At 47.9% G+C, this 26,149-nt stretch overlaps 2 long non-coding RNA genes across 4 annotated transcripts; one reads left to right on the top strand and one right to left on the bottom strand.

The window, feature by feature from the left end:
• Positions 1-1,261: 1,261 nt before the first annotated feature.
• LOC116234405 (uncharacterized) lies at positions 1,262-6,865 on the top strand. 2 transcript variants are annotated; one of them, XR_004168121.2, is made up of 4 exons: positions 1,423-2,732; positions 2,883-2,953; positions 3,467-3,576; positions 4,157-6,865. It is a non-coding gene; the product is annotated as an uncharacterized LOC116234405 (long non-coding RNA). The 2 variants fall into 2 exon arrangements; XR_004168120.2 differs by lacking the exons at positions 1,423-2,732; positions 2,883-2,953 and adding an exon at positions 1,262-1,350.
• A 12,691-nt stretch (positions 6,866-19,556) lies between these two features.
• LOC149915474 (uncharacterized) lies at positions 19,557-26,149 on the bottom strand. Of its 2 annotated transcripts, XR_016458836.1 has the most exons (5): positions 25,743-26,149; positions 24,464-24,515; positions 22,676-22,846; positions 22,152-22,284; positions 19,557-20,878 (listed from the first exon to the last, which is right to left on the bottom strand). It is a non-coding gene; the product is annotated as an uncharacterized LOC149915474 (long non-coding RNA). The 2 variants fall into 2 exon arrangements; XR_016458835.1 differs by lacking the exon at positions 25,743-26,149 and having other exon boundaries at positions 24,464-24,870.

Consider the following 26,149-nt stretch of genomic DNA (forward strand, 5'->3'; position numbering starts at 1 on the left):
TCATGCTACATTATCTGGAAACTCCCTTGGGGTTGTTCAGCTGCAGGGATATTTAGGATTTAGGCAGTGGTGCTGATGAGATTAGAGTAGCTGGGAGCGTAGGAGAACCATTTGTTACTTCTGTAGTTCAACATAAGATCACAACTTGCCTTGAAGGCATATTACCACTACTGCCATGTGAGTCTGGTCCAAGGCCTGGCCAGGACAAACCCTCATCGCGGGGAGCTTCATTGTATCTGAAAAGTAATGAGGTAAGTGGCTACGGAGAAATGCTCAGACAAAGAGAACACAGAGAAGGCTCATTTTTATCCCCTCCATCTACTCACTGATGTGAGGAATAAAAAAAGAAAAAACCAAACCTCCATGCAGGCAGTGTGTGTGCAGCAGTGCCGGTGTGGCCCCGGCCCGGGGAGCGCCTCCACGCGGGGCAGCAGCGCACAGCACTGCAGCTCAGTGAGCAGCAGGGACAGTTATTTCTGCGCAGATGGATTTATGCCATCAGATAGGCTGTGACTGCTGTAAATATGTCCTTTGCTATGCAACACTGAGGAAGGGACACGCAGATAAATTAACCCTGAAATAGAGCGTATGATTTTAAAGATGGAAAGGGTTGTGCGTCCCTGCTGTGTTTCAGTCAGTTATGTCTAAGGGTATCTCCTGAGCTGCAGTTCCATGGAACATTTCTGACATTACCAGTCATTTTAATCATAACCTGTGTCATTCACTGAAACTTTACAGTCAATAGACAAACAGCTGCCAGATTATGCCTCAGCATCCAAGAAATACCACTCGCATCCCACCTGCCCAGCCCCGCGCCTTCCCCTGCTCTGCCCCAGGTGGGCTCCTCCGTGCTGCACAGCGCAGGACCCCCTGGCAGTGCTGGGGAGCAGAGCCTGGAGCCCAGCAGCGGTTCCTCAGCCCTCACTCTGAGGCCACCACAGAACCAATGGGCCCCAGCTGAACTAGGAGCATTGAGTCTGTGCTGATGGCCAGCAGGTGTCCTTCAGTGTTCTGGATCATTTGTGATGGCTTCAAACTATAACATGCAATAAAGAAACAAAAAACCTCAAAGAACATGTGGGAAAACAACCCGAAGAGCTGAGCTCCAGGCCTGCTCGTGGCAGAGGGCACTGACACGCGTGCCAGGATTGCTGCCAGCTGTGGTGCCAGCACACACAAGGCCCACAGGTGTGCATGGCCAGGCTGGGTTCTTTAAGTGAAAACTGAAAAAAAGCTGTCCTCTGGGTGGGAGGGTGGATAGTTCATTTGCCCTCATCTATTTCAGGTGTGGAGCCAATTAGCAGCCATTTGCAGGATGGTTGTGTTAGAGCTGCTGCTTCCTTCCAAACTGTGAGTATCAGTTCTATTTTTTCATCTTTAAAAGTGACTTTGTGATTAGCCTGGAATTCTTCAGGAAGAGGCAAAGGCCGTGCTGGTTTGGGTTAGATTGTTTTGTTAAATCTCAAAAAACCTGTTTTTCATTAAAGGAAGTGCATTGGCTTCTGGGGAAATGGCCGAAGACCTTTCCCCTTCCTGGCGTTCAGAGCATTGTGCGGGTTTGAATTTGATTTTGTTTTCCATTTAAGCATTTGAAGCTTGGCTGCCTTCTTGCTTCTCTGAAGCTTGGAGTGCGTGGAGGAGATGGATGTTTGCTGCAGGCTGTGGGAGCCCTGGCTCTGTGGGCACTTAGGAGCTGCCTGCCCAACAGCTGACCAGCCCAAGAGTGTTGAGCAAATGGGCGTGGGGGGGAAGGCTGTTTTTCTGGGGAATTTGAAAAGTTGCTGGTGGAGCAGAAACCTTGCTGTGTGGGTTAAAGGTAGAGTGAGTTTTACTGCTTAGTGTTTGATTGGCTGCCTTTTCCCCCTCAGTACAGTAGCTTGCGTTTGGTTTGCGCTTGCACTGTTTTTGAGTAGTGATGCTGCTGGGTGCCCATGGTCAAATCTATGAACTCTTCTAGAAGCAAACGTTCATCTTGCTGTGTGAATCCCCCTCAGTGCCAGTGGCATTCCTGTTGTGTTTCACCTGGGCTGAAGAAGTCATTTTGGCTCTTTAAATATCTGGAGGCCAAATGAGCTGTGTGTGCTTGAATGTACGTGCAGCAGTCTGGCTGTACTGGTATTGACTTGCGTAAACGAAGCCAAAGACAGCGATTCTTCACGGAGCTTTCATTGTGCCGTGGGGCTCCGGACCGTGGGCTGTTCCAGGAGGTGGAAGCAAGGAGCCCTGCCAGGCACAGGGCTGCCTCAGGGCAGGAATTCCTTCCTTGTGGGCTCTGAGTAGGACTGGTGGATGCACCATTCTGTGCTCTTGCTGTTCTTTGGGCATTGGCTCTTGGCTGGGTCAGAGCCTCAGTTGGACAACTTTGTTCTTTGACCTCTCTTAGGCACTTTCATTTGCAAGTAATGGATTTAATGTGGAATGTTCTCCTACAGAATTTCTGTTATGAGAGATGCAGAGCAGGAGAGGGAAGCGGGAACTGAGCATAGCAAAGCTCTCCTTGTGCTCAGCTGGGAGCAATGCAGGGGCTGCTGCTGATGTCCTCCTGGTTGCTGTGCTGCAGCCCCACGTGTTGTTATGGTTCTGTGTAACTGTTATGGGACTAAAAGCTTAGAAAACACAAAGGCGCTTCAGGGAACTGAAAAGGGCACAAGGTGTGGGGAAATCTGTTCTCGGAGAGCTACTTTGGGAGAGGGAATGCTACAACTGGAAAGAGAAGATGCCTCTGTGCTGAGGTAGCTTGGTTTTTGTTGGACTTTTCGGTCCTTCGGGGGCTGCTTTCTTTGGTTGCTGTGTTGGATGTTGTCTGGGTTGTGTGTTCTTGTAGGGCTTTTTTGTTGGATCTCTTTTTTTTTTTTTTTTTTTTGTCTTATGATAACACCAAGAGGAAACCAGTGCAACTTCTGGCAAATTGGAAACAGGCCTGAGTATTGGACTTTACATTGATGGTACTCAGGTATTAATCCATTAAAGTAATCAAAAGAGCTTAAATAAGAATCTGAAGGCTGCAATATATATGTCAATGAACAAGCTGTAAAACTTCCTGAAAAGGTGATTTCAAAGCCATATTGCCCAAGCTTGGCAAATTGCATATTTAATTATTTTGTCAGTCCCTCTTTCTACTCTAATCTTCTGGTGAAATACCTTTAGACATATGAAATCAGTTAAGATAATTAGGGTATGATGGAATTAGGTGTGACTTGATTTTTAAGAAAGATACCATCCTCTGCCTCAGTATAAAATGTGTGCAGACCCCAAAAGCGAGACTGTATTGTGATGTTTTCTTTTCTATAAAGATCAAAGGTCTCCAGCCCCTTTCAAGATGCTTGCAGAATTTGTTTCCTAATTATCTCACATTTACTTATGTGTGTGCTGGGACATCAGAGTTAACTCTTTGATTGTAAAGATGAGATGGGGCCATCATCCAGATGACGGCAGCTGAGGCCTCCATCTCCAAATTGTTTTTCAGATTACCCGGCTCCGCTAATTCTCACGTCCCGTTTTAAAACACGGCGATGAGGTGTTGTGTTTGCTTTATTTAATACCCGCTCCTCTACAGCAAAGATTTGTTTTTCCTCGGTAAGAGTTTACACCTTCATTAATATCCTTTACGAGTTTACGTGCTCTTCACAAGCAATAGTAAACTATTGGGGCTTTGATTTGTCTGCGGGTTGGAGCTGTTTTCGCCAAACCTTTATGATCTTTCCATGATGTGGTGCCTGAGTTTCTTCAGGAGAAATTTCTATAAAAGTTTTGAAATTAGAATTTTTTGGCTCACTTCATTGACTTTACTTTCCCCCCATCTAGAGAGGAATAAAAGAGCGACAGACGCACAGAAATGTGAAAACAGGCTGTAAGGTTTGCAGTTCCAGTTGTGAAGTTACAAAAATAAAGTTGATTAGAATAGCATGAAATCTATAAAATAAAGAGTAAAAGGTTTATAGGGGAAGTCTAATATGAAACATTTTTAAACAATGTGTTTTATTTACTTTTTATACATTTCCTTTCTCATATTCTTTTGAACTTTTTTGAATCTTCTCATATGTTTCCTAATTACATTTGCCTCTCCGACTCCTGTCGGTGTTTTTTGCCGTTGTACTGATGGGGCTGATGGTTATTTTTCTTTTTTTTTTTTTTTTCCCTCTGTTGAAAAACAAAGATGCTGTCCTGGGCTTATCCGGGGGAATGTTCAGGGGGAAAAAAGCGAGGACAACGCACAGCAGAACTCAGAGATGACGAATACCGGAGCGGCCCCGCGCTGGGCTGACGGTGACCCGTCCGCTCGGAGCTCCGAGCCGGGCGGAGCCGCGGTGCCGTTCTGGAGCCGCCCGCCGCCCCGTGGAGGCCGCAGCGCGGAGCCGCTCGGCTCCGCCCGCACTGCGTGCCGCGATCCCACAAAACCGCTCCTCTGCGCCCGGAGCCGCGGCACGCCGGGGAGCCGCCCCACGTGGAGCGGCGGGCGATGCTCGGCGGCCCCGCAGAGGTTTCTAAGGACGCCGGCTGTCTCGCGCTGCCCTCCGAAAGAGCGCCTCGAAGCGCGGCTCCGTCCGTTCCCCGCGCACAGCCGTGCCCGCGCTGCTCGCCCCGCCGTGGCCGTGAGCGCTGCCCGGCGCGGCCGCGCGTCCCTCCGTGCGGTGCGGAGAGCGGCCGCACAGCGGCACATCGCGTTCCAACGCTGCATTTCGCGGCGCTGTTTTTCTTTCCGCAGGGCGTTTCTCCACAACTCACCGTTTTAATCCTTGCTCTCCGTTTCTTTGTTCGGCTGGAACGCTTTTGTTCTCTGAGCGTTTAGTGACACGGGAACCTACAATTCTCTTCGCCCTCTGCATTAGGGACGGTTTTATTTACTCGGTACTGAGGTACATACTTTTGTTCCCACCCCATGGAGTTGAGTCGTTCCGTGATGTTGGCCATTATCTGTGATTCTGGTGGCATCCCTGGTGGGTTTTTACACGACGTGCCCATCCGGAAGGTGTCAGCCAAATGTTGTGGGTGTAAATCTAACTTACAAACAAAACAAAATCCAAAACTTCTCGGATGCTCACAGACTTTTTCTGAGCTTAAATGTTTCAGTAGTGTTCAGTGTTTAGTACTTCAGCGTTAGTAAATCTCTCAGATAGTGCTGTAAATGATCACCTGTACATCCTGGAGGTAGTCAGAGCATTGAAGATAACAATCTCATGTATGTTTTTGAAAACTGTAACCATATAAATCCAAAATGGAAAAGGTCTTTTAGAGATGGTCCCAGCAGAGGTCAAAAATCTCTCCTAAGCATTTTGGGATGGGTTTTAAGTGCACTCAGGAGCTGTGGAAGGCGATCTCCTGGTATGCGGCAGACAGGTTGGTGCCTGGCTGTGCTGCTGCCCCTCAGCAAAGTGCTTCTGGGCCGTGGGAAATGATGGCAGGGCAGCTTCAGAGAGAGGCATTCGATCTCATCCTCAATCAAAGGCTTTTCCAATCCGAGGTGCTGAGATCTGCAGGGCCATTTATCCGACTGCTGCCCTTCGCTGGGAAGCAGGTGCTCTATTGATGAACTTCTGTAAATTCTGAAGCAAACTTAGAATTCTTCAGATGCAAAATATTCATTATTGCCTCAAGTGGTGATACAGAGCATCCAACCTTTAGTTCTCTGCATTTTTCCTTCAGATGTACCCATCTGTCCTGCAGGAGAGGGCAGCTCCCTGCTGGTGGCATCCTGAGAGTCCCGGCAGAACGAGCAGAGCCAGAAAAGAGAGTGCTGCAGCCTGGGTGCACCATAGTGCTGTTAGATTGGGGTTCTCTTGATATCCCTTTAATTACTGTGCTAATTAAAAAATAGCGATTTTCAATAAGCTTCTGTAAAAACTGTGGAAGCATCTTTGTTCAAATGCTTTTTAAAAATAATCAGCTCTCAAAATTGGAGCTCCCAGAGCAAAGGTATCCTCATTGTGATACCTCAGGTCTGTCAGTACTGGTAACAATTGTTAGACTTTACATTTAATTCTAAACAGGTTAATAAAATACATTAATTCCACGTTGAGTCTTACACAGATAACTTCCAGTGAAAGAAAAGGAGGAATTCCATGCCTTATTTTGCTCATATCTCAGTGTTTAAGTGATGGAGCACGCAGCAGTCAGAGTATTTGGGTACGGATCCCCCACACCTGTCTGTCACAGTGCTGAGGTGCAGCTCTGTGGGGTTGGGGCGGTGCGCAGGGCTGCAGACAGGTGCACAAACACTGCCCCTTTGAGGTGCTACCTGCTCTTTACTGGACATTTATTGCAAGTCGATGCAATTTCACAAAGCACCTGCATGCAATAAAAACCTATTACATGTGTGAGGCCTTAAGGAAATTAACGGTTCCTCCCTAGGGATGCATATTTTGTTAAGATGTTTATTACAGATGAAGTGGTCCTGGGGTAAAACATTAACAAGTTGTAGAGTGATAAAAGGAATTTTATCATTTCTCAGTGACATAAATAGGAAGAAACCTTTAACTAAATCTATAAAATTCCTGATTCCTAATGAATTTGCTTTAACTATTTATTAACTGGCTGGGCCCATTCACGCTGCAATTTGCTTTTCTTCTTTCTGTCCCCTTTTTCCCCCGGCGCTGTCTGGGATCTGCTCTGAGCTCCGCTACACAGAAAAGAAACTTCACCTCTGTATCAGCTTAAAAATAATAATAATTCTCCCTTGTGAGTTTAAGGCAGAGCAATAAAACTCTGTAATCAGTGTGATACTGATTTTCATCATTGAATGTGACCTTAACATTCTGTACTGTTGTCGTAATGTCAGCTCATACCACTTAAGTCATGCGTTATATTTTTAGGTTCAGAATGGTAACTTATTTTTTTAGTTACTTTTAGAAATGCAAATTCTTTTTCAATGCCATATTAACGGAGTTTGTCTGTATGCCATTATTAGAGATGAAAGCAGAGAACACTGGCTTTGGACTAAGAATGCTCAATCTAATTGAATTATATGAATGTAGTTAAATGTCTACTTCAGAAAGGCTATATTCACTTTCAAGATTAGTTACTCCAAGAGTTAATGGGCTATTTAAACAACATAGTCCAAGAGCCAAACACAGGTGGGCTGTGTTAATAACTTTATTTAAACCGTTTTTTCCCCTTTTGAGAGGCACAAGCCATCCATTAATGCATTCATTAGAGTTTATGGCATAGTTCTGCTTTTCTCCTAATGACACTATCCAGACTCAAACTTGCTCAGCTAATTTAGCCCAGCTGCCCTTTGCCTCTCAGCAACAGGTCTCCTGTTCTTTGGTCAAATGTGCTGAAGTGTCACGATGATTGGTTTTTGGTCATTGCTGCTCTTTGCAACATTCTTTTGTGTATTCTCTGCACCACAATTTACTTTTTCTTCCATGTATTTTTGCTGAAAAGTTTGTGTAAAGCAGCTGTTGGAGGGGGCAGTGCAGAGCCATCCCCTGCTTGCTGCAGCGTTGCATTCCAATGTGATTGAACATTGCGCTTTATTGCCTTACTCTGACCAAACAAGCTCACGGGTTTTAATATCCAGTTCTGCCAAGGGTATTTGTAGCAGTTCCTTGCAACTGCAGCATCTAAGCTTTGCCTTGACTTTTCAGTTCTAAATCCAATCTAAAAATGCTTTTTACTGATGTCATTACCGCTGTAAAATATATAACTGAGGACAGCAGTGCCTGTTTCTCACAGTAGCTGTGGCGCAGGTAACCTGTATATGTTTAGCAACGAATTCCCCAGGTGCCAATGAACATCACAGTGAATAAGAATGGCCAGTGTGTCACTCCGAAATTAGCAGACAGGAACTACGTGGGTGGATTAGAATCTGCACGGTCAGCTGCTGACATTAGCAGGGCTTTTTGGAGCACTTTTTTCAGTTTGGGGCTGGCATGCACAAAGTTCTGAGGATTCTGTGCTAGCTGTGGGCTTCCAGCCTGAAACGCCACTGCTGAGTTGTGCAAATTGGGAGAGCTGTCTGCACCACTACTGGGTGAAGTGCTGGATGAGCGTCATGCTAAACCACTGCCTTAAGGTTCACCTGGCTGTGTCACTGCAGCGTGGCACAGGGCATTCAGTTCACGTTTGAATTCATCTGTTAAAATTGAAGCTAAAGTGTAGTGCAGAAAGGCAGTCTGGAGAGAAGCGTGCCAGGTCGCTGAGGTGCTCTGCCCAGGTCCTGTCCGCCTCTCTCCATCCACTGCAGCACCAAACCCCTCTCTGAGGCAGAGAAGCAGTACCTGGATGCCAGGCTTCTCCTGCCACGAGTAAGTTGAAATGGCTGGGGGAATGGGGGGCTCCCCAGAGCGGGGAAGATGGCAATGAAGAGAACCAGGAGCCTCGAGCCTCTCACTAATGCTCCTGTTCACATTCGTGCAGTTCCAGGGAGTTTTGTGCCCAGGACCAGGTTTTTTCTGCTGTGCAAAATGGAAATAGTTCATTAGAGAGCTGCTGCTAAGGCTCTGGAGGAGAGGCAGAGCCTGAATGTACGCAGGTCTCACCACCTGTAAACCTGCTGGGGAGGGAATCTTCACCTTCAGTGTCGATGAACCGAACATTTCCATACACCTTCATTTTGGGTGGTCTCAATTTTGTCTTTGATTTACACAATTTTTACATTTTATTCTGGAAAACTGTTTTGTGCTGCTCATAACTCACTCAAAGTCCCTTTTCATCCCTTGTCCTGGGGTTCCATCTGCATGGAGGAATGCCCATGTGGGTGTCAAATGTTTGGAGGAAGAGTTTTGGAGCAGGAGCTCTCTGGTTGTGTTGTGGTTAGAAACGTGCACAGTGATCGCTGTGGGATGGGCAGGGCAGGCACGCGCAGCTCCCACTGCACATAGGAGCCAGATAGCACCATGGTGCTGTAGTGACCTCCTAGAATGGATGCAGGGAACCCTATGAGAGCAGATCTGTCATCCATGAGTTCTTCTGCATAATTTCTGCTAAACATTTGAAGGCATTTTCTCCTTTTTGGTACTTTGTTGTGAACTGCTTTATTACTCTGAGGAGCTTGTCTGGCACCGGGAGCAGACAGCCATACTGCTGATGCTGCTCTGATGCAAAGCATCTGAAAGCCATTGCAGCACAAGTTAGGTTTTGTCACTCTGCCCAGTTAATGGGTTCCTCCTCCCTGTGCCAAGATCCTTATTTCTAGCAGTGAGAGAGATGGTATAATTGTGCTCCCTTTGTTGTACCAGCACAGGTGATGCTCTCAGCTGGAGGACCAGGTGAGAAGTGTGAGATTGCACAGCAGCACCAGTCCAGCCTCAGTGAAATCCCAAGGCACTGCTTCTAAGACTGCGATACTCAGAAATTGGAAAGTGCTTTATAATTAACACCTGGGACGGACACTGAGCTGGGAACCATTGTTCATGGTGCAGCAATCCCTGTTGGGCATTAGGGCAGCCCTGTAGGAGCTGTAGCTCTGTATGAGCTGGCTGGGGGGCCTCATGCTGCACAGAGCAGTGAGCGCACATCTTCCTGCTGCATCCGCCCTGCAGCACAGAGCTACGGCATCCCCATTGTCTGCAGATTGGTGTACACAGAGACTGAAATGAGAAATAAATGCCGTGGGAGGATTACTTGCTTTTCTCAGCTGCAAGGCAGGGCAGAGGCAGTTGGTACCAGAGGGTCTGTTTCTCGCTAAATTCTGTTTGTAAATGTTTGTGGTCCATGAAAATGTTGTTTATTGTTGTCGTTATGCCACTGCAATATTTAGTGTATGTCCTGCTGTATTTACTGGTGTTGTGTGCGTGTGCTGCAAGTGAGCTGCGTGGGGCTGGGAGGAGGCGGCTGCAGCCTCTGCTGTGTGCAGCGGTGCTCTGGGCCCTCCCTCCCTCCCTCGGGAGAAGGGCACGCTGCAGGATGCAGGCAGTGTTACCAGGGGTTACCTGCAATCTTTTCCTATTCTTTGTAACTCCTTCCGTTGACATTTGGCAGGCTTCATATAGGCGAGTGAATTCCCTATGCGCTCTGCAATAATGTAACGATTAGTGAATGCTCTCAGCGGGTTTGGATGTGAAAACTGGCTCCGCAGAAAGGAGAGCAGATTGGACAGACATCAACAATGTGTCTGGGCGAATTGGAGCAGGATGGCAGGGTGGAAACATCGCGTGACCCTGATGCTTTCATCTGCAGTAGCAGTGAAAGAGTTAATACATTAGTTAAAATGATTTTTAGCATGAGTCTGAGCTGGGGCTGACAATCCATTATTCATAACTCTTTGGAAACCTGTAGCTTAATTCTTTTCTTTTTATTTCATGATTTACAGAATATTACACCAACTGCAAGCACTTTGCAGTCAGGCTTTTATTGTACGTTCCGAAGTGAAGAATTATGGTTCAGGATTCACAGCGAGTAAATGCGCTCTGGTGTTTATGCATCCTTTTTATCTTCTGCCCCATCCAGAGCTTGTCCCCTGCTTGCAGCAGGAACTCCTGCCAGGTACAGCAGCAAGCAGTGCTGCAGCAGCTTTGCTGTTGCACTTGAGATGTGGAATGCTGGGCAGAAAGGAGGAGGTGCTGCACTCCATGCAGAGCAGCTGTTCCTGTGCTCCCTGCGCATCGGCCAGCGGGTGCGTTGTGGGCATCTCCATAGTGCTGGGGTGAGGACCAGCACCACACTGGGTGCAGGCCAGCACTGGAGCTGGTTGGAGCTTGAGGTGAACGTCCTGCTCCCATCAAGGAGTGGGCTGCTGGAAGGAGCATGTTTTGGGCTGGCTGGAGGCTGAGGAGCTCCCTCGTGCAGCACCCTGCTGGTCGGCTCCAGGGACGGATCCCTCTGCGGCACTGCAGGTCGCCGTTCCAAGAAGGTTGTTAGGGGTGGTCCATTCTCCAAAGAGCGCTCAGGTGCCTCTAGGGCAGCTCTCCTCAGTTCTGGAAGAACAACGGCAACGAGGGATAATTTTTCATTATGGACAAAAGAATTATGAGGTACAAACGAGCGTGCCCAAGAAGATTAATAAATTACTTGGGATTAGCATCAGTGATGGGTAGCTCTGTGTGCGCCGCACTGGCCTGGCAGGACAGAGGGATCCTGCGCAGTGTTTGTCGTAGATCAGAAACGCTATAACCCCTTGACAGATGCCACGTAGATCTTCATTTCCAAATTCGCCCATCTGAGAAACATCTGTGCGCTTAGGCTGGCAAATCTCAAGGAATGCTCTGCCAAGCAGCCGGCTTCCGCTTTTATAGCTCTGTAATCCTCGCTTGGGATTCCTCCTTTAAAAAGAATGGAAGCGTGCGCAGCTCTCTGGGAAAGCTGCGTAGGTCCGGGAGAAGTCTGTGAAGAAAAGATTCATGGCATGATCAAAAAGAACCCAGGCTTTTACAGACAGGGCTCACCGGGTGCTTTGAGCGGTTGTAAATAATAGTAAGGAGGAGGGAAGGAATTAAAGAGCCAAGCACGAGGGCTGCGTGAGGCACCGCCGCGTGTCGCTGCTCCTCACTGCACGACAGCAGTGGGGTCACAGCCGTGGGCTCCGTGGTGCGGGGCTGTCAGTGTGCTGCAGGCCGGGCCTGGAGCAATGTGGGGTCAGTTTGGGATCTGATGTGAAGGGATTGTCAACTGCAAAATGAGCTCTTCTGAGGAGTTTGCAGTGGTTTGGTCATCTCATGTGACACAACTGCAGAGCTGTTGGTGTCCACCCCCCCCGGCCTGCAAAACCCAGCAGCCACCTGAAGCACTCACACCGCAGGGATCTGCGTCTCAGGGGCATCAGATCCTCCTCCCAGCAAATGCTGTTTGCTCCTCCCAGCACTGTGACATCCCAGGTAGTGCAGCTACCAGCAGGTGCACGTTCCTGCAGCCTCTGCTGGCTGCACCCACATTTGCACTGTTTGCAGGTTGCTGCTCTATTACTTCAGGGGTAAATATTCCTGCTTCTTTTGTGGAAAAGAGCCCTCTTCTCCCAACCTCCCTCTACTTTTGGCACATAGTGGTCCAGGAGTCCAGAAGTTCTTTTTGGAACCTAGCTGCAGTTATGCTGACAGCCCTGCAGCAGCTCAGAGACAGCTGTTGGCATTTGAGCACTGGAAGCCAGCGCTGTTACCAGAGCCAGGCAGCTACATGTGCTGGCGTGGGGCAGGCCTGGCTGGGAGCTCCATCCCCGAGAGCTGCAGGGACAGTGTCCACACGGAGGAGTGGCCATGGCCTGCCGTGTGCTGCTGAGGAGCTTTGCCATCGTTTCCATGTCCCCACTTTGCTTCCTCCCCTTGGCAGCCTGCGGCTGAATTCTCTCCGTACCACATTGTTCTGTGGCCTTTGTGTGCGCGCCTCCACCTCCTCCGTAGTCACGGGTTCCTGAGCTGGTTATAAAACAGGGCCTGGTTCCCCTGGGGATTTTGATTTTGGAGCAATTCTGGGAAGGGAGGAGACTGGATTTCCCATACCCAATCCCCAGCAGTCACCAGGGGGTTTATGCTATTGGTTTTTGTTTTATTTGGAGAAGTATCAATGGCCTAAGGGCTGCCCCAATTTTTTCCATTTGTGCAGGCAAAAAAATATTGATGAGGAGAAGCAGAAACACCCACAGCACCCTCAGGGCTGAAGATCTTTCATAGGAAATTGTTGTTTTCAGACAGATGAAAGCAAATCCCTTTCATTTTTTTGTAAGCGCATGCAAGGAAACAAAAATAGCAGCTCAGGTGCACTGATGTTTTCCCCTTAGACCCAAGCTCTGTCTTGGTGGAGCTTACTCTCATCTAGTTGAAGTGAGAGCCTAAAAAAGACCAGGAACACGTTCTGTCTTTCTAAACGCTCCCCAGCTGCTCCCAGAGCACAGTGGGGCTCAGCAGAGCTGCTTCTGCCCATCGAGGTGGCGGCTGCAGCCACTGCCCTGCGCCTGGCAGACCCTCCCATCGTCCCTTGGTCGAGTCTGAGCACCCACTCTGCGCTGGTTTCCCTCCTGCTGATGAGGAAGGCAGTGTGTTTTCTTAACATTTGAGGGCATGGTTTATAAACAACCACTAATGCGCCTTTAACCTCTTTTTTCGTTGTTTAAATTTCAAATTTTTGGATGCAAACTCCTTAAATCAGTTCAATATGCTCTGAAGGGCTTTGCTAGAATTTGGTTGAATTGCTTCCAAATGGAAATATAACACACGCACACACAAAAAAAGCATGTCAGTAATTTTAATTGAATCTACTGTGTGTATGCTCTTAAATAATTGAAGTGTTTCCAATACTTGCTGGATGCTTCGGTTTGGCAGTGATTTGGGTGCAAGCATAGAAATGGCAGAATATAGAGAACTGTGCGTAGTGTTTCATGAGGGATTTACTTGTGACTTAATTGGGATTCCTGTAAAGCCATGCAGAACTTTGGCAGTGAAACTGGAACTCAGGTGAGCTGTGCAGGGCATTGCTGTGAGGTTTGGTGCTACATAGGAGGCACTGAGGTTCTGGGTGAGAACTGGGCAAAGTTCCCTGATTTCACGGATTCTGCTTTTGAATGTTGGTGTTGATTTCCAGCTTGATGCACACAACCGAATCTGAGGGCACTGAGCACAACCCCAGCATCACACAAAACTTTCCATACTTGAAGAGCAACGTGTTATATTCATGCAAATTTGTGTTTAATTTTTGTCACGGGGTTTTAATACTAAAATTTGTATTCAGAATTAATCTCACTTTAAAAGCAGTAAGAAAACTTCATCCTTCCACTGTATATTTCCTTGTTTTTCCCTTCTTCAATTCTTAGTAGGGGAAGAGAAACTGTTTTCTTTCTTTTTAATCTGAGGATTGATCTCTGCATCTGATTTATGTTCCAACGTTTAGATGAAGAAAGACAAGTAGTTGGAAGTTGTTCTTAGGAATCTTAAAATCTCAGTGCAGGAAAGGCGTCTGCAGTGTTAACCAGTGAGGAAGGAAACATTACTTTCAAACTTGGTTAAACGTGAACGTAGCCCTGGGTCAGGGTGCCGCCTTCCCACCAGCACCGACTGTGGCAGCTTTCCTGGGACGAGAGTGGAAGTCTGAGTCACTGGTAAGAGGCTGCTGCTGTGTTGCTGTACCTATTCCTTTGATTTTAACAACCTCAGATGTGAAATCCAGATTTCAGGCCGAATTCTGCTTGTCTCAACATATTTCATACCATGTTCTTTTCAGTAGGTTTCCAGTATGCACAAAATAAGAGAAGCTTGGTTCCAATGGTGTGTTTGCTATGCAAAGCTACAGAAAAACAATGACATGGTTATTTCTCATCTTACTGCAGCACTTTGTATTGCTATCCATGCTCAGCATCCCACAATTACACTGTTCAGATTTCCAGCAGATGTACCAATGTTTCCAGAACCCCTGTGACACTACAGTAAAGGAACTGGAGGCACCATAACGAATTATAATGTTGCTTTCTGGGACATGGAGTAGATCTGCTCTTTGGACAGCAGACAACATCCATTTCTAGAGTGTGCATTGTCTGCATGGTGGCATGCATGCTAAATTACATAAATAAAGGCATCCCATCAGTTCTTCCATTGTTTCTGGCTAGAAAGAAGGCACGAGGCATGCTGTATACCACAGTGAAACACACACATACATCCATTTTCCACACCAACTTTAGGAATACCACCTGTTCTTGCAACAGTTAATTCATTAGATTTCATGGCACATCAGCACATGTGTTATTCAATCTTTTCATGTCTGTAAGGAGTCTGCAATCCAAACAATCAGCAAAGCATGCAAACTATGTGCGTGGGGAAGATGTGGAGGAAAGAGGAAAAAAAACTGGAATTTCCACTGGCTGCACCTCTCATATCCAGAGCACATTGCACAGGAAAAGGGTCTAACGAAGTGCAGGGCATGCAGCCTTACTCTCAGCAGCTCATGCTGTGGCTCTGTCCTCTTATCCACATGGCTGCAGCAAGTCATCAGACAGCATTGTCAGAGCTTCCGAGGCTGTAAAAATCGGGGTTTGTGCTCTTTTTATTTCCAGTTGTTGGTGCATTTCCTCCCTCCCCAACCTTGAGGTCAGATCCTAACAAGGTCTAGAAAGGATAAAGGGCACAGTTCAGGCTGGCTGGGGCAGCAGCAGTCAAGCTAGTTAAAGACAGAAACCTTCCTGCGGATGCAGCAGGGCAAACTGTAGACAAAGAACTTTCCTTTAGCTTCAGAAAGGAATTGCATTTGAAGCTGGAGAGCATCCCGCAGGCACATGTATGGCAGTGCTCCTGCACAGCCTCAGCACTGCTCTCAGCTGCTCTGGGTGTTCGTGTCCCAGCTCCAGCCCTGCCTTAGCACATTGCATTTGCTCTTATGCATGCTGCACTGAGTGGACGCAACTGCCTCAGTGTGTCTTCCTGTGTCCTGAGCTTCAGGAACAGAGGAACAGTCCGGATTTGGCCAGGATTTACTGGTGTGGGAACACTTCTTGGGTTGTTGATATGTTTTCAACCTGGAATAATTAGGAGATATCCAGTGTCCAGGAGAGCATTTGGCTCCTTTTATAATTCCAGACTGATCTCTGAGCCAAAGGAATCAGATAAAATGTGGTGACGCTGGGGAATGCTTATAAAAACCAGACTTTCCCTTCTTACATGCTGAACGTACAACTGCATTACAAGCACGGACGGTGTGGTGGTCTTTCAAAAGACATCTCAGTAAGTAGCCCTGAACAGAAAATAATGAAATCCTGTTCATCTCTCTGTTAAATCCTTCCTGCCTTTATCTGCTTTGTGCCCAGCTGCCTCCCTGGGCTGGTAGCAGTTTCTGAGTGACTGCAGTCCCGTGCGTGGTGTGGGAATGGCTGTCCCCGTGTGACCCCCGTGTGCTGGAGTCACCAATCCATGAGGCAGTGCAGCCCACAGCTCCACCGCTCCGCGGGGCTGTGCGCTTCGTGCTCAGCCGCAGCAGTAGCACAGCACAACGAGCACGAAGGTCATTTGCCACGTTCTAGGTGATGCTGGTCGTCAGCTCGCACTGCAGCTGCTGGGCTGCAAGAAGCTTCTTGTGCCATTCCATTAGGTGGTGGGGCCATTACAGTGCTGGACCAATGCTCGGCGTGGGGTGGAGCAGTGACTGCTGCGGTGCCCTGAGCTCAGGCTGGCTGTCGCTTCTTTTCTCTCACTGTGTGTCCAAAGGTGCAGAAACACGGAGGCAGCTCCGCCCAGTGCCTGAAGGCACCCATCCTGCCTCACAGCTTCTGGGTTTTTCTGTCTCAGACACGCAGGACATTTGCTTCACATAATTGATTGTCCCTGCGGTGCAAACATCCAAGAGGAAATAAATAGCTTAAAAGGTGCATAATGTCTGGGAAGCGTTTGCTGCGCTCTGATCTCTGGGGAGCAGCCTGATTTCCTGAGCGTGCTCTGCGTGTACCACTTCTGACAGCTCGCAGTGTTTCTCCAAGCCATTTGCCCATTGCATACAGAACCCACTTCAAGCCTGAAATAAAGTTACCAATGTTTTCTAGTATTTTTTTTATTAACCACCTCTACCGTCTTATAATTTAAAGCACCTGTCCATTTAGATTTTTTCCTTCTGACCTACTAAATAACCTTGCATGATACATACAATGAAACTAATGGCTTTTGGATGATGTTGTTGAAAACTAGCTTATGAAAAGTGAGTTGAATGAACCACACTGCAGGAAATCCTTTCATACCCCTTGGAAAACCAAGCTGGAACACCTTTCTGCTTTGGCATGTAGAGCCGAATTCTTAAATAATTATCACTCACTTTGCACTTGAAAAATGAGGACTGTCTTGTGATCTCTCAGCACTGCTGGTGTCACTGCCCTCCCTTCCCATGGCATTCTGTGAGGAATGCCAGAGCCTTTGCACACACAGGTGCTTAGTGAAGCCAGGAACGCTCGCCTACCAAATACCGATCTGTGCAAAGAGGCTGTCCGTCTCCTTCTGCTCCACTTACTCTTATTCTTACACAAATACAGATCTTTGTTGTGGTGTAGGGTTTTTTTTTTTTTTCCTGTCTGTTTTTCAAAGAGAAATGAATAATTTCTTCTCAGCTACAGCAAAAGCAGCTTTGTTTTCACTGGTTATTTCTTATCTCTTTGTGAATCCTTCAGTCACGAGGTTGGCAACCTAACGAGAAGGGCTGGGTGGAGTTACGTTGTTGTGGTGGTTTGTGGTGTTTTCAGTGGAGGTTTCCAGAGGGGTGGGCTCCTGCAGGTGGGAATGCAGTGGGAGCTGTTGCCACCAAGATGCCTCAGCTCTGCACAGTTCTCTGCTGGATGGGGCAACTGCAGCAGCCCAGGGCTGAATGGGGCTGCATGGGTTCATCTGTCCCTGTGTTGCTTCATGAGGGACAGAAGTGCTGGAATGACCCTTCCCAGCCATGCTGGAGCAGCTGTGTGCTGCTGAGTGCTACGAGTGCTGCTGCATTGGCTTCCCTGGGTGCAGAACAGCCCAGAGCTGCTATGAGGGCAAGTGGTGACAGCCTCAGTGGTGACCAATTTACAGAGGTGAAATTCCCCTGTATGGCTACAGAGAGCACATCTTACTTCCAAAATGAAATGTGCAAATAGTCTGTTGGCAACCCAAAGTTATGTGACACTTCACTGCTGTCAGGCAGTTACCCTGAGGGATCTCCTGCAGCTTCCCCACAGCAGCACTGAGCTCTGGGCATAGGGACTGGAAATGGGCACTGGTGGGCACAGAGTGTGGCAGGCTTTCCATTAGCTGTCATCTGCCCTGGGCTCCTCTGTCACACAGACACTGCTGGTTCTTGTCCATGGGACACAACTACAGACAGGGGTTTGTTTGCAAAATATTCTGTCGTTGTTTTCTATGATTGGACATTGCATTTGCAATAAAACTTCTGAAAATAGGAAATACCAGAAATGTTGGTTTGGTTTGGTATCGTTTTTGTTTTTGTTTTTTTTTTTTCAGAAGAAACTGTTAGTGAAACTAATTATGTTGTGGAAGATGTCAGTTCTGATTGGGTTTTTGTGATTTCCTTTAGAAAAAGGACATTCACTGCCCACAAGTGATACTTCTGGAAACTGTGCCCATAGTCCCACAGAGCCCCCCGTGAGCTCAGGGGTGGCTGCCAGAGGGGCTGCCACTGCTGGGAGGAGATGGTCTGCATCAGCGGGCCGGAGGGGCTTACATACATGGGAGCTATTCTTAGTAACGGTGTAGGATAGCACAGCCCATAGTGGGTTACAGGTTGAGGTTATGTACAGCTCTGTGATTCTGTCGGTGCATCATTGGTGACATCCATTTCTGGATTAAATGCAGCGTGAAGTGCAGATAAGTCAGACATTACGGTGGCCATACGTAGCACGCTCTGCTGGAAAACAGTCAGAAGGAGAAGAGCTGGGGATAAAGTAACTATGAATGCTCGCAGGCTGGCCAAAACAGAGACCTCAAAGAAATGCTTGTGCTCAGAGAGAGCTCCCGAGGCTGTAAGAAATACCCTACTCAGTACAGGACAGTGGTTGATTATTTCCCCCCCCTTTTTAAGCAAGGCCTTTGCCTGTCTGAAGGGTCAGTGCCACCCTTCAGCTGTGCGCTTTCCCTCACGATGCGTGGAGCTGCCCTGAGCACTGCATCCGAGAGCAGGACAGAGCCGGGGGGAGCCCTGCTGCTGTCCCAGGGCAGAGGTTGGTGGGAGCAGCAGTTTCTGTGCTTCAGCCCCAGCAGAGATCCACTCGAGGTTGGCAGAGCCTGGTGCTCAAGCAGTGCCCAACAGGAGAGGGAGTAGGCAGGCACCCATGGCCAGAACTGAGCTCACATTAGCGAGGAGGTTTTGGCTGTTTGTGGAAAACCACCTCTGCTGCAAGCTAGCTGGGGGTTGTTAGCTACATCCTGGCAAGGGCCTGCCACAGGCCTCTGAGATTTGTCACAGCGAGTAAGGAAAAGATGGTTCGAGAGTTAGGTAATGATGTGCGCTGAGAATTGGAGACTGCAGAGATAAAAGGCAACTGGTAGCAAAGCACAAAGACTGACACCACTTAAAAGGGCAGGAGAAGTAAAATGGCTAGACACATCATAGCTTTAATAGGAAACACATGAGAGATGTTGATCAGAGAATGCTGGCAAACAGATGAGGTCTCTGAAAAGAAAAAAAAAAGAGGAAACAGAAAACAAGATGGAAAGATAAAATTTCAAAGCAAGCCCTAAATGGGTAGCAGTTCCAGCTAATAGGAAGACCTGTAGTGATTTTGCCGAGTAGTACACAGAGAAGCTGATGATCATTAACATATTGATAAATTTATTATCAGACAATTCAGTCCTGTCAATTTCAATTTCTTCTGAGAGAGCGGGGTCGTTTCATAAAATTACTAAAATTATGTGAATCCCTAAAACAACAAATCCTCACTGTTTGCTTTGTGCACAGCAACTCTTCAGGAGCTGAGGGTGACAGTCAGAGAACCACGAGCCCCATTGCCGGGAGCCGCAGCCCCACAAGCAATGCAGGGTGATGGCTGCGCTGCATTGGGCCCCGCTCAGGACCGGGGAAGCCCTCAGCTCAGGACCACTGCACCATAAGAGCGAAGAAAAGCTGAATTTCACCAATCCTATCTGCTCCTGCCACCACCTGGAGAGCTGCTCTTGCATTTCCCAGTTGCATTGAGAGGGATTTCCAGGCTCTAAAGCTGAAGCAGAGTTGTTCACAGGGCGGGGAGTTACAAATTTGCAACTTGGTGCCAGAAAGACGCACACAAAAAGCAGAAACTGCAGTGAAAAGGGGAGAGCTGCAGAGGAGGCTGCACATGCACATGGGCATAGCGCAGCCCAGGCAGCACCACGGGAGGGCTGGCACGTTTGCTTTATGGTGTTTGATATACCTTGAATTTTTTTGTCATTAATTATTCATGCCTCGCGCTATGTTTTACAGTGAAGCTCTGCCACATCCTAAAACTAAAAATAATCCTCTTACATTTTTAATCAGGCTTCATTATGAATGGCAGATGCTGGAAGCTGAAGTGAAAATCATCATCAGTTGTGTTTATTGGCTAAATTCCTGCTACACTCAAAGCTTGAGAAAAATCAAACGGGTTTGACAGCTGGTGGAATGAAAGGGGAGGATAAATCTTACCCTGGCAACATCATTACCATGAGCCCTTGAGCTCAGAGAGGCATCTCTTTCACCCAGAGTGCTGCTGTGCTGTAAGGGGCCACAGCCGTGGCACCCACTGGGCAGCAGGTGCTGCAGATGCTGTGCATGCCTGCACTCCTCGTGCTGCCGCATGGGCAGAGCTCTCATGTTCTGCTCCCAGAGCGGCTGCCAGGTCCCCCTGCAGCCACATGGAGCTCCAGAGGTGCAAAGAGCCCTTAAGCTGCTCGCTCACTCCTTGCTTTGCAACAAGCTGCTCTCACTGCCTGTAGGGAACGCCTAGCAAATGTGCCCACGTGGCGCTGGGTAGAGGTGCTTGGCCATGCTGGTCCACATGTGCAGGGCAGAACGTGCCGCGCTGTGCAGTGCCGGGCTGTAGCCGGCCCCAGGTGAGGACAGCCATGCCCTCAGCCTCATGCTCAGCTCCTGCACCCTCCCGAAGGCAGTGGCGGTCCATATCTCCGCCATCGGGGCAGCAGGACGATTTCCCAGTAATTCAAGTACAGAAAGATAAAGTTTCAGCTAACTTGTTAACCTGATTGGTGAGCACTAACTCCGGTGTCGCATTTCACCCCCACATAATTGGGGAATTATGATTTGCATTCATTCCCTCTTCACCTGCGGGTCAGAGGTCCGCGGCGTGTCCTGCAGCATTTGCACAGCTGTTTCGAGGTAACGTTAATGCGTCGGGTCCCCGGGAGCCGTTGGGGCGCAGCGCTTCACCGCGTCGCACCCGGACAGCGCCGCGCCGCCGGAGCGCGTTCCTTATCGCAGCGGTTGTGACGCTGGGACGCTTTTGCCGACTTTTTGTGATGTGTATTTCGTGGGTTTGTACTGCTTGAAGGCGGTCTCTCTGTGAATCGCATTCCTGAAAAGAACACTGAATAAAAAAAATATGTCTGAGTTCAAAATGCAGAGTTACAGAAAAATCCTGTTTCACTACCAGAGGTTTATTATAGGGGTCTGTTTTCACTTGATTTCACACCATACGGATTTACTATGTTACAATGAAATACCGGGGTAAAATAATTCTGCAAATGAGTAATGTAATTTGTTTATAACGTGATGTTCTGCATCTATAGCAATTAGCATGCAGCAATTAAGATATTAGATTTATCTTTTTAACTGTAATGTAACCCAAATTCTGGCATTTTTTCGCAAAAAGAGATTTGCCCACAAAAGGCAGTAGGAAGCACAGTGTTCTGCTCCTGTCTGTTGGCCCATGCGGCCAGCAGTGCCACAGGAGGGGCCGAAGATCTTCTCAGGCTCAGCCCTCACTGCATCTGCACTTCTCAGTGCCGGCTAGGAAAATGCTGTGCCTCATTGCCGACAGTGCCAAGAGCTTTTGGCTTTGTGACAGAACATTTAGAGGAGCAGAGAAGAGCCAGCCTATCAACTCACAGCTCTGACATTTATGTTTATAGGTTAACAAAGGAAACCGATCTTTTTGCTCATACCACAACCAAGCATTTCACCAGCAGCATTCAGCACAGCAGCAGTGTTCCCCAGACTTGGTTCCCTCAGGTTTAGGCCCTCTTGGCTTTGCCCTGGAATGGCCCGGCACTCTGGCTGTAGCCCTCACTCCAACACACATGGCTGCCCCTGCTCGGGCTGTGGGGACTCCAGGGCCCCAAACCACAGGAATCAGCACCCAAAGAAGACTGGCTTTCTGAAACCAAAGGTATTCCCATGTCTTTTCTCCTGCATGTATGTTTCCCATTCACTCAGTTTCCTTCTCAGTCATGTCTGAGCCCTGAGCAGTTTTTAGCTGGTGTTTCCTGCTCAAATGGTGCTCCTTGCTTTCCAAGAGGCATTTTAGCTGAGCTTTGCATTCCCTTGCTTTGGGATGCAGATGAGGAGTCCCACAGGTTAGATTGGCCCTGACGTACCATCACTGCAGCATAAGCCCTGCCGCCTCCTGAGCATGAACTCCTGCCATCCCTCCCAGCCCTTATGGTAATGGCTCAAAGACAGAGTGAAAACTCTTCCTGGACGATGTGGACACGAGATGCCCCCTGCCTACACGCTGCCAAATGCTTTGGTGCTGAGCAGCCTGTGCTGGAAATGGACTTCAGCCAGGTGAATGGAGATGAGGTTGGCAGAGAAATAACTGTATTTGCAAACTTGAGTATTTTGCTAACGATGAGAAGTACCAGAGCTCCATGCTGGGAGCAGCCCGGGCTGCCCATGGTGTGGGAGGTCACGAAGCCCTGCAGTGAGCAGCCACGTGGGTCCTCTGTTTGCAATGGGGCTCTGCACTGAGTCACGGTGTAGACAATGTGTAAACTGTTGGGAAAGAAGAAAATGATTTCGGGTTGAGCGCTTTGTCTGAACTTTGTCCTTTTCTCAAGCAAAAGAAAATATTATTTCACCCTTTAAAGAGCCACACATAATAAGAGGCAAAATGTCAAGACCAGTGTTGATATAAACCCCCAAGGAAAACAAACATCTATGTGGCTTCTCCAAAAGGTCTCACTTCCTCACCCCTCTCCCTTAGTTTAAACAGATTCAGTAACAGAGGAGGAAGGGAGCGCAGGCTCCTCCCTCCTGGCTGGGGGTCCCATGCACAGACCTGGCCCTGCTGCCCCCAGGCACACAGTGGGGTGGGCACAGAGCCCCCCCACCAAGGACCCCGAGCTGCACCGTGCACAGGACAGAGCCCCGGGCCCCACCTCACCTCCGAGTGCAGCGCAGATCACTGCAGGAGCGCGAGTGCGCTTTGCTGCTCAGCAGCACAGGTGTTTACTGGGGTGCCGATGTAAAACATCCTCAGATGTTCTGGAGTCTCCCCAACCAGCGCAGTGGGCATGCCAAAATCAACAAGTTCTCACCAATTTGCATCTGTTGACTTTTTCAGAGAGTTATATAGGATTAGAGTTGGCTGTCTGCTAGCATCAGAAGCTGAACATGTGATTCTATGTAGAATCCCTTTTTTCTTATATTGTCTTTAATAAGAGGTAGCACTGAAGTCTGAGGCAATCAGGAAGGTGTGCTGCAAGCAAGGAGGATCTGGACTTGTTCACCAGGACCTGCAGCAGAACAGAGCAGCCCTGCAGCTGGAGGTGTCTCCATCCTGCAGACAGGAACAGCTGGAAGGATACAGGGCAATGGGCCCTGAGCATAGTTACGGGGGGACAATCACATCCACACCCACACTGTCTAAGCCTGCTGCAGAGACAAAGCTGCTGGCTGTGAGAGCAGGGATTGGCCTTGTGGGAGAAGGCTGAGGTAAAATGAGAGCACAACAGGACCGAGGTACACACAGGGGAATACCCCCTTGTGATGCTGAGTGTGCACAGGCAGGAAGCAGCTTGGAACTGGGGTATTCTTTGATGTTTCAGCTAGCATGTAGAACTTCAGGTCTATGGAATCAAGGATTGACATCTTCCATTGCCAGGTCTGAGCTATAGCCTGTCTTTATTAAACAGGTGTCTCTGAATAGGAGTAACTGTGCCAGTAATAGAGGCATTGGCTCCCTGAGCTGCAGGTTGGTTTGCCCAGCAGCATGGGCACAGCCCTGCTTCCCACTGCAGGTCTTCACTGCTCCTTTTGGCCTCATCCCTCCCTTTCAGCCTTGCTCTGTTTGGTGCATTGGTGTTGCAGAGGGCCTGCATTTAAATGACACTTATGTCATCAATGAGGACAAGTTCAAACCATCCCAAAGCTATTCAGTATTTAGCCTGAAATGTAAAATTTCCAACCATGGTGCTGTTAGCAGCAAGCACAGGCACAGTAATTCCCACCCATAGCAGCAATAACTGTCACATGGTGCCTCACAAAGTACAGAAATTAATAATTAAAAACCTTGAACAGGCTTTGGAAGAGCTGCATTATTATGTGCATCAGAAGCAGGATAAATCACAAGTAATTCAGAAGTATATTCCCAGGTTCACTCATAACCATCATGGTATTTGGAGTCCCTTTGGGAGCAATAAACGACATAGAGACCATACTATAAAAATAAACATGAACTTAAGTGGCAAGGATTCATTTAAACCAAAAGGGAAAAGACTTTGCTATTCATGCTATCAGTTTAACATAAGTAGAGCAAGTTTCACCTTGGAGCACGTGCCCAGTGCTTGGAGAAGGGGACGGCGGCAGAGGAACTGGCTGCCAGTGGCTGTTTCTGTTCAAAGCTCTGTGCCCTGAGAACAACTGTGTGTGACTCAGGTCCCCATGCTTACAGCTAGTACTGCTAGTACTGCAAGGGCAGGAGGCAAACTTCAGCCTTTATGCTGATCTCACTGGTTTTAAGCCAGCTTTTAGAAGCCTGGTCTTGAACCTTTTTTTTTTTTTTTTTTTCCCAAATAAGAGCTGCATCATTTTGCTCCCAAAATCTTGCTCCGGTTTAAATGAGGACAGGTTTTCCAATCTAACATAGAAAAAATAAAGTTAGAATATTCTGCAGCACAGATCAACCAAATAATAATTTAATAATAATGAATAAAATGTAAAATTCTATCACCTGTTTGATTGGTTCACACGGGAGGGGCACACCTTGGATCCACGTTTAGGTCCTTAGCAAAAAGGAGAATTAACTCAGAGGAATGGAGGGGAAGGCAGTGCCAGAACGTGTGAGAGCAGACCTGCATGTGCATCATGGGAGAATCACGCAGAGCTGGAGCCAACAAGCCTCACAAGCCTCCCTCTGGCAAATCACCGAGCAGCGCTCAGTTCAGTGCGGATTCTGGCTGGCCGAGGGCTCGGTGCCGGCTCTGGCCTCGTGTGCACTCTTTGCTGTTTCTGCCCTCAAAACTGCCTTTCCTCAGATCTTAACTGCATCTTGCCTCTGATCTCAGGCTCCTCCTTACAGGCTCCATTTCAATTGGCTTTATAAATAAATACAATTCCAATGTGTGGTCTCATGGTGGATTATTGAACTGGCTCCAAAATGCTTTTCAGCAGTATGAAGCTAACTTTCCTCTGGGTTACCAGTCTCACCTCACACTTGTTTTACTTGATGTAAAACCCCGCAGGGTAAACACACACAAGCACTTGTCTTTCCCTTGATAGAACCTTTTTCTAATCTCTTGAAGAAGTAACATTGAAATTATTATTGATGTAAGGCAGAGCACGCCTGGTACGCCCAGCGCGGCAGCTACGTGCAGTCTGCTGTAAGAACAGTAGATGGAGCTAAGGGAGAAAAGAAAGAGCAGTGCGTGCTCCTCCCGTGGTAAAGGTTCAGCTCTTGTTTTGACCTGACTGGGAAAAAGAATTCCTCATTTCGTTTTTTAAGCTTTGAATGTAGTATAGGAAGTAGTTCTGTGCAGCCCTGCTGGCTCTATGACCGATGGCAAACAGTGGCTTCTGGAACAGGAAAGACTCGTAGCCAGCCCAGCCTGCAGGGCGAGGAATGCAGAATATGGCAATAGGACAGTTGTATTGTTTTTCTGGGAAGTGAAAGATGGGGAGAGCAATCTGTGAGGACAGCAGTAGCGCTGTGAGCCGAAGTAGCTGTTCCCCATCAGTGGGCCCTACGAGGTTATTCAGCTGGGCTTTTGTGACCCTTGAGTTTGCTGTGACCAACTCAGGATGCAGACAGCAGATCCAGAATCAATGCCATCATTGACAGTCACAGTGCCTCCCTGAAGAAGGTAACTTCTTGAGAGCGATAGCAGCAGGTACAGCAGAGCTGAGGATTATCCTCTTAGAATGCACATATTTGCAATGGAGACAATCAATATGAACAAACTGAACCATCTGAGGTAACTCAAAATTAACTAATCCTGGGCTGCAGAATTTACCAAGCTGTGTTGTGCAGGAAGTGTCCTCAGCAAGTTCCTGTTTCAAAAGGCTTGGAGTAGAAGAATATGAAGCTGAAAATTCTTAATACTGCTCACACTGGTGAAGATGTTCACATGCAAATTTATACTCCAAAGTCATCCATCATCTCTGTCAGCTTTTCTGATGTCTGATAACCTTTTCTAACATTAGGGCTGTGGTTTAATTTGACTGTGCCTTTAAAACAGTGTTATTTTTTTAATATATTAACCGTACAAAAACATCAGACAAGAACCCAGAATGAGCAGACGGTACCAGCATTCAATATGGGCAGTACAGGGATTAAAAGCAGAAAAAGTACAGCTGTGATGCCCAACTGCTCATACGCCTATTTCCCAGTCTCCCCCTCTTAGCTCCAGGCCCTGGGATT

Source organism: Phasianus colchicus, chromosome 19 (assembly GCF_987193195.1).
Source record: "Phasianus colchicus chromosome 19, bPhaCol1.hap1.1, whole genome shotgun sequence".
Lineage (NCBI taxonomy): Eukaryota > Metazoa > Chordata > Aves > Galliformes > Phasianidae > Phasianus > Phasianus colchicus.